General features: G+C 34.0%; 1 long non-coding RNA gene across 2 annotated transcripts; it reads left to right on the plus strand.

Moving 5' to 3' along the window:
• Window positions 1-490: 490 nt before the first annotated feature.
• Window positions 491-2,421, plus strand: LOC149170039 (uncharacterized). Of its 2 annotated transcripts, none has more exons than XR_016259461.1 (5): window positions 491-1,143; window positions 1,241-1,386; window positions 1,598-1,691; window positions 1,893-2,186; window positions 2,299-2,421. It is a non-coding gene; the product is annotated as an uncharacterized LOC149170039 (long non-coding RNA). The 2 variants fall into 2 exon arrangements; XR_016259462.1 differs by having other exon boundaries at window positions 1,298-1,386.
• The last annotated feature ends 5,541 nt before the right edge of the window (window positions 2,422-7,962 follow it).

Genomic DNA, 7,962 nt, shown 5'->3' on the forward strand with positions numbered 1-7,962 from the left:
GAAAGAATCTCTCTGCACCCTGAAGGAGGATAAGCGCAGTTTGCTATGGTTCGATTCGTAAAAATCTTGTTCATCAGCAGATTCAATCCAGGACCCAAAAGGGGCATCGTGCTCATAGTATCCATCGGCCAGGCATCTAGCCGATCCAAAACAGATCAGACCTTTTGGGACCGCGGCGGCGCTGAGAATACCTTCTGAAACCCTAAGACCAAAATACGCCTCCATCGCTCCGCCCTCAAAACCACAACCCATAGCGGGGAACTTACTTGTTATTTACTAAATAATTATATAGTTTTATGTCCATTTTTATTTAATTCATATGTTGTTTCATAAGGGTTGAATAGTGTGGAGGGATGATCCATAGTTCACAAGTGTAATGGACAAAGGTGAAGAAGGTATGTATATGTATGAGGGGTTTGCTTGTTTATGCATAAAGGTGAACAAGGTATGTATGGGGAACTTACTTGTTTGTTACTAAATAATTATATAGTTTTATGTCCATTTTTATTTAACTCATATGTTGCTTCATCATTGTATCTTGTGTGTTTGTTGAAATGTAGACGTGACATAGATTAAGAGAGGTGAAGGAACATGTGAAACTACTATTCTCTTAGCGTGAGAGAGATGTGAGTCACCATAGCAAAGGTAGACCTTTGAAGCAAATATAGAGGTTGAGTTATATTTTGTTACAAAACTCATTTTTAAATTAGATGCATATTATATTATTTGAGATTTATTTATATAATGAATGTTATGCAAATGTTGGTAAAGCAAGGTGGTGCATAGTGTTGAGGAAACTACATAATTTTTTTGTATGAGAGAGACTTGCAAATGGAAGGAGAACAAAGGAAAAGTGTGTTCTCTTTTGGTTAGACATGGATATCTTCTCGTTTCATTACAATCGTTCTCCTTCCCCCTTCCTTATTGAGGAATTATGATTTTTGGGCATTACATAAGATGTACTTTTGCATAATATTACTCATAAGACATTTTGCTTTGGTTTATGATTTCTCATAATGTATTAATTATCTGTTTGGTACATCGTGTGGCAACTTGAACTAGGTCCTAACAACCCATGATTACATGAGCATGCTGGGTAAACCCATGGATACACAAGAATAGTGGGTGAAGGTGAAGATTGAGGTGATATGCATGGTTCCATCTTCCTTGTACTTAAATTCAAGGCATCTTACATTATTTGTGATCCATCTAATTATTAACCATGTACGTTGTAATGCAGGTAATGTAAATGTGGAGAATCACTAACTAAAGTGTCGAAATGTACGTGGTAATGCAGGTAATGTAAATGTGGAGAATCACTAACTAAAGTGTCGAAATGTATTTGTGAGTGGGAGATTGTGGTAGAGTGCAAAGGGAGAGGCAAACGTATGTGTGAGTTTTCTTTTGGAGCAAATATTCATATATCTTCCACTATTACCAATATACAATCATCCCTTGTTATTTATTTAGGGCTTATGATTTTTTTTCTTTACATAGATTGTACTTTTTAGTGCATAAAATTATTCATAATATCTCACAACATTTTGTGTGTATTTAGTTTTTTTCATAATGTCTTATTGAGTGCAAAACAATGCAGATAATTTGATGTGAAGAATCACTAGTTAAACTCCTGAAATATATTTATCGGAGAGAGATTGTAGTAGAGTGTAAAGGTAAAGACAAAGGTAGAGGTGAGTTCTTTTTTTTGCAAAATCTATTTATGATTTGTTACGAGATCTTTCTCCTTTCAAAATACAATGTTCTCCCATTATGCATAAGGTTACTCATAATATTGTTGGTTTCTAATTAAGATTTCTCATAAGATATTTTGATATTTTTTTCATGTTACTCAATATTGTGTATTTAATATTGCTCATATGTTTGGTGTGCAGGGTATTATTAGTTGGCCATTGACGCATTTTGGGGTTGTAGATTAGTGCCTTCATTTGTTGTTTCTCTTTTCTTCTTATATTTTTAGTAGTTTTGTTGTTTTTTGCTTCTTTATGTTTTTTTACATTTGTGAGCATGGCCATGCTAATTTCTAATTTGATATTTTTTTGTCTTATGCTCTCTCCTTCTCCATTTTTCTTGTTTTTTTCTTTTCTTTTGGGTTTGTGGGTGAGAGGGAAGCAATCAAACAAGTCATTTGGTCTAGTTCTAAAGTGTTGTGGGCAATGCCAATGGAGGTATGTATCAAGGAATTTACTTGTTTATTGGAATATAGTTCTATCCTTTTTTAATTTAAATCTTTTGGTGCTTCATACTTATTTGTTTTATTTGAATTTAAATGCAATGTAGGTTAAGGAAGACAGAGGAGCACTATAACAAAGCTAAGTCACCTGACACGGGGATTCGGGACACGTAGGATTCGGGATTCGTGGTGTCGGATTCGGGACACGCTGACCCCCCGGAACAGGGCACATTAGGACACGTTATATATTATTTTATTAAAATATATATATATATATATATATATATATATATATAATATATATATATATATATATATATATATTAAAAATTAAATATTATCATATTTCTTACACAAATTTTAATTAATGATACAAATTTATTGATTTCAAACATAGATCTTCATCTATAGCTATTAGCATGCATAGTACATACAAAATTCAAATAGATGTCAGTGGTACTGGTCACATAAATGATAAATCTATTAAAAATTTAAATCATGATTCATAATTCATAACTGAAAGACAACTTACAACTACAAGATAGTAAGATAAACACACTGACAACTGTAGTTTTCTCATTAAGTCATCAAATCAAAATGTGTTACATAGGTAGTGTTGGTGCAATGCCAATGGCAAATAGAAATAGAAAATATAAAACGACTACAGGTATACAAGCCTCAAGGCATCAATCAGCATCAGAATCTGCATCACTGTCCCCATCATCATGGTCCCCACTGCTCTCCTCTACATCCTCCTCCTCCCCTGTATCCATAGTCGCCTTTGCATCTGCTGGTATGGAGACTGACCCCTCTAAGTCATCAAATCTAACAGGCTCTAGCACTGGATCATTGAGATCCATGTTGGCCAATGCCAACTCAACAATGGTGTCCAGACCCATATCATCAGGAACAGTGTTACTTGGGAGCGGGAGCGAAAGCGGGGAGCGGGAGCAAAAACGGGAGCGGGAGCGACATATTCAGAAGCTCTTGGTTTGGTGCTCTTGATTAAATACGAGTTCCATACCCTAATACATGACAAAATTCAATGGAAACATTGCAATCCCCCAATCCTAAAATCCTGAAAAACTGATAAGTCTGCTGGATTTTGAATGAAATCTAAAATTCTACTTTCTCCATATGAAATCCAATGAGGCCGGAACCACTCTCAAACATCCTGAGTCATTTCATGGTAATGTTAAAAATTTAAGTAAAAGGATGAAAATGAAGATTAAGGAGAATGTCACTTTTACTTTAAGAATTTAACATTACCATGAATAGCATATCAATACTAGGGCCTAGACTTGATTATGAAGCTGCCAAAATGCTCTACTCCTTGCTGCAACAACACAAATCACTTACCAAATGAAAATATTAATGAGCAAACACGCCCTTTTCATACCCGCGCTGAGCTTAGCGAGTCCTGGAAACCGGACACGTGTCCTAAAATCGCGACACGCCCCTGAAAATCGCGACACGCCCTCGGACACGACGTGTCCGAAACGGACACGACGTGTCCTGTGATTTGGACACGAATCTGGACCGAATCGTGTCGGATTCGCCGGATTCGGGATTCGCAGGGGGTTTAGGACGAATCCGGTTTCCTAGTAACAAAGGTAGAGGCAAAACCATAATTATATGGTTTTATGTCCATTTTTATTTAACTCATATGTTGCTCCATCATTGTATCATGTGTGTTTGTTGAAATGTAGATGCAATACAAATTAAGGGTTGAATAGTGTGGAGGGATGATCCATAGTTCACAAGTGTAATGGGCAAAGGTGAAGAAAGTATGTATATGTATGGGGGATTTATGCATAAAGGTGAACAAGGTGTGTATGGGAACTTACTTGTTTGTTACTACATAATTATACATAATTATAGTTTTATGTCCATTTTTATTTAACTCATATGTTGCTTCATCATTGTATCATGTGTGTTCGTTGAAATGTATAAAGGTGAACAAGGTATGTATGGGGAACTTGTTTATGCATAAAGGTGAACAAGGTATGTATGGGGAACTTGTTTGTTACTAAATAATTATATAGTTTTATGTCCATTTTTATTTAACTCATATGTTGCTCCATCATTGTATCATGTGTGTTTGTTGAAATGTAAATGCAATACAAATTAAGGGTTGAAGTGTAACGGACAAAGGTGAAGAAGGTATGTATATGTATGGGGGGTTTGCTTGTTTATGCATAAAGGTGAACAAAGTATGTATGGGGAACTTACTTGTTATTTACTAAATAATTATATAGTTTTATGTCCATTTTTATTTAATTCATATGTTGTTTCATAAGGGTTGAATAGTGTGGAGGGATGATCCATAGTTCGCAAGTGTAATGGACAAAGGTGAAGAAGTTATGTATATGTATGGGCGGTTTGCTTGTTTATGCATAAAGGTGAACAAGGTATGTATGGGGAACTTACTTGATTGTTACTAAATAATTATATAGTTTTATGTCCATTTTTATTTAACTCATATGTTGCTTCATCTTTCTATCTTGTGTGTTTGTTGAAATGTAGATGTGACATACATTAAGAAAGGTGAAGGAACATGTGAAACTACTATGCTCTTAGCGTGAGAGAGATGTGAGTCACCATAGCAAAGGTAGACCTTTGAAGCAAAGATAGAGGGTGAGTTATATTTTGTTACAAAACTCATCTTTAAATTAGATGCATATTATATTATTTGAGATTTATTTATATAATGAATGTTATGCAAATGTCGGTAAAGCAAGGTGGTGCATAGTGTTGAGGAAACTACATAATTTTTTTGTATGAGAGAGACTTGCAAATGGAAGGAGAACAAAGGAAAAAAGTGTGTTCTCTTTTGGTTAGACATGGATATCTTCTCATTTCATTACAATCGTTCTCCTTCCCCATCCCTTATTGAGGAATTATGATTTTTGGGCATTACATAAGATGTACTTTTGCATAATATTACTGATAAGACATTTTGTTTTGGTTTATGATTTCTCATAATGTATTAATTATCTGTTTGGTACATCGTGTGGCAACTTAAACTAGGTCCTAACAACCCATGATTACATGAGCATGCTGGGTAAACCCATGGTTACACAAGAATAGTGGGTGAAGGCGAAGATTGAGGTGATATGCATGGTTCCATCTTCCTTGTACTTAAATTCAAGGCATCTTACGTTATTTGTGATCTATCTAATTATTGACCATGTACGTTGTAATGCAGGGAATGTAAATGTGGAGAATCACTAACTAAAGTGTCGAAATGTATTTGTGAGTGGGAGATTGTGGTAGAGTGCAAAGGGAGAGGCAAACGTATGTGTGAGTTTTTTTTTGGAGCAAATATTCATATATCTTCCACTATTACCAATATACAATCATCCCTTGTTATTTATTTAGGGCTTATGATTTTTATTCTTTACATAGATTGTACTTTCTAGTGCATAAAATTATTCATAATATCTCACAACATTTTCTGTGTATTTAGTTTTTGAAATAATGTCTTATTGAGTGCAAAGAAATGCAGATAATTTGATGTGAAGAATCACTAGTTAAACTCCTGAAATATATTTATCGGAGAGAGATTGTAGAAGAGTGTAAAGTTAAAGACAAAGGTAGAGGTGAGTTCTTTTTTTTGCAAAATCTATTTATGATTTGTTACTAGATCTTTCTCATTTCAAAATACAATGTTCTCCCATTGTGCATAAGGTTACTCATAATCTTGTGCATAAGGTTACTCATAATATTGTTGGTTTCTAATTAAGATTTCTCATAAGATATTTTGATTTTTTTTTTCATGTTATTCAATATTGTGTATTTAATATTGCTCATATGTTTGGTGTGCAGGGTATTAGTAGTTGGCCATTGACGCATTTTGGGGTTGCAGATTAGTGCTTTCGTTTGTTGTTTCTCTTTTCTTATATTTTTAGTAGTTTTGTTGTTTTTTGCTTCTTTTTGTTTTTTTACATTTGTGAGCATGGCCATGCTAATTTCTAGTTTGATATTTTTTTGTCTTATGTTCTATCCTTTTCCATTTTTCTTGTTTTTGTTCTTTTCTTTTGGGTTTGTGGGTGAGAGGGAAGCAATCAAACAAATCATTTGGTTTAGTTCTAGAAGTGTTGTGGGCAATGCCAATGGAGGTATGTATCAAGGAATTTACTTGTTTACTGGAATATAGTTTTATCCTTTTTTAATTTAAATCTTTTGGTGCTTCATACTTATTTGTTTTGTTTGAATTTAAATGCAATGTAGGTTAAGGAAGACAGAGGAGCACTATAACAAAGGTAGAGGCAAAACCATAATTAAATGGTTTTATGTCCATTTATATTTAACTCATATGTGCTCCATCATTGTATCATGTGTGTTTGTTGAAATGTAGATGCAATACAAATTAAGGGTTGAATAGTGTGGAGAGATGATTCATAGTTCACAAGTGTAATGGGCAAAGGGGAAGAAAGTATATATATGTATGGGGGATTTATGCATAAAGGTGAACAAGGTGTGTATGGGAACTTACTTGTTTGTTACTACATAATTATACATAATTATAGTTTTATGTCCATTTTTATTTAACTCATATGTTGCTTCATCATTGTATCATGTGTGTTTGTTGAAATGTATAAAGGTGAACAAGGTATGTATGGGGAACTTGTTTATGCATAAAGGTGAACAAGGTATGTATGGGGAACTTGTTTGTTACTAAATAGTTATATAGTTTTATGTCCATTTTTATTTAACTCATATGTTGCTCCGTCATTGTATCATGTGTGTTTGTTGAAATGTAAGTGCAATACAAATTAAGGGTTGAAGTGTAACAGACAAAGGTGAAGAAGGTATGTATATGTATGGGGGGTTTGCTTGTTTATGCATAAAGGTGAACAAGGTATGTATGGGGAACTTACTTGTTATTTACTAACTAATTATATAGTTTTATGTCCATTTTTATTTAATTCATATGTTGTTTCATAAGGGTTGAATAGTGTGGAGGGATGATCCATAGTTCCCAAGTGTAATGGACAAAGGTGAAGAAGGTATGTATATGTAGGGGGGGTTTGCTTGTTTATGCATAAAGGTGAACAAGGTATGTATGGGGAATTTACTTGATTGTTACTAAATAATTATATAGTTTTATGTCCATTTTTATTTAACTCATATGTTGCTTCATCATTTTATCTTGTGTGTTTGTTGAAATGTAGATGTGACATAGATTAAGAAAGGTGAAAGAACATGTGAAACTACTATTCTCTTAGCGTGAGAGAGATGTGAGTCACCATAGCAAAGGTAGACCTTTGAAGCAAAGATAGAGGGTGAGTTATATTTTGTTACAAAACTCATTTTTAAATTAGATGCATATTATATTATTTGAGATTTATTTACATAATGAATGTTATGCAAATGTCGGTAAAGCAAGGTGGTGCATAGTGTTGAGGAAACTACATAATTTTTTTGTATGAGAGAGACTTGCAAATGGAAGGAGAACAAAGGAAAAAAGTGTGTTCTCTTTTGGTTAGACATGGATATTTTCTCGTTTCATTACAATCGTTCTCCTTCCCCCTTCCTTATTGAGGAATTATGATTTTTGGGCATTACATAAGATGTACTTTTGCATAATATTACTCATAAGACATTTTGTTTTGGTTTATGATTTCTCATAATGTATTAATTCTCTGTTTGGTACATCGTGTGGCAACTTAAACTAGGTCCTAACAACCCATGATTACGTGAGCATGCTGGGTAAACCCATGGTTACACAAGAATAGTGGGTGAAGGCGAAGATTGAGGTGATATGC

The sequence above is a fragment of the Pinus tabuliformis genome, chromosome 4_2 (genome assembly GCF_031772625.1).
Source record: "Pinus tabuliformis cultivar Carrire ecotype Pingquan chromosome 4_2, CPIR1, whole genome shotgun sequence".
In the NCBI taxonomy this organism is placed as follows: domain Eukaryota; kingdom Viridiplantae; phylum Streptophyta; class Pinopsida; order Pinales; family Pinaceae; genus Pinus; species Pinus tabuliformis.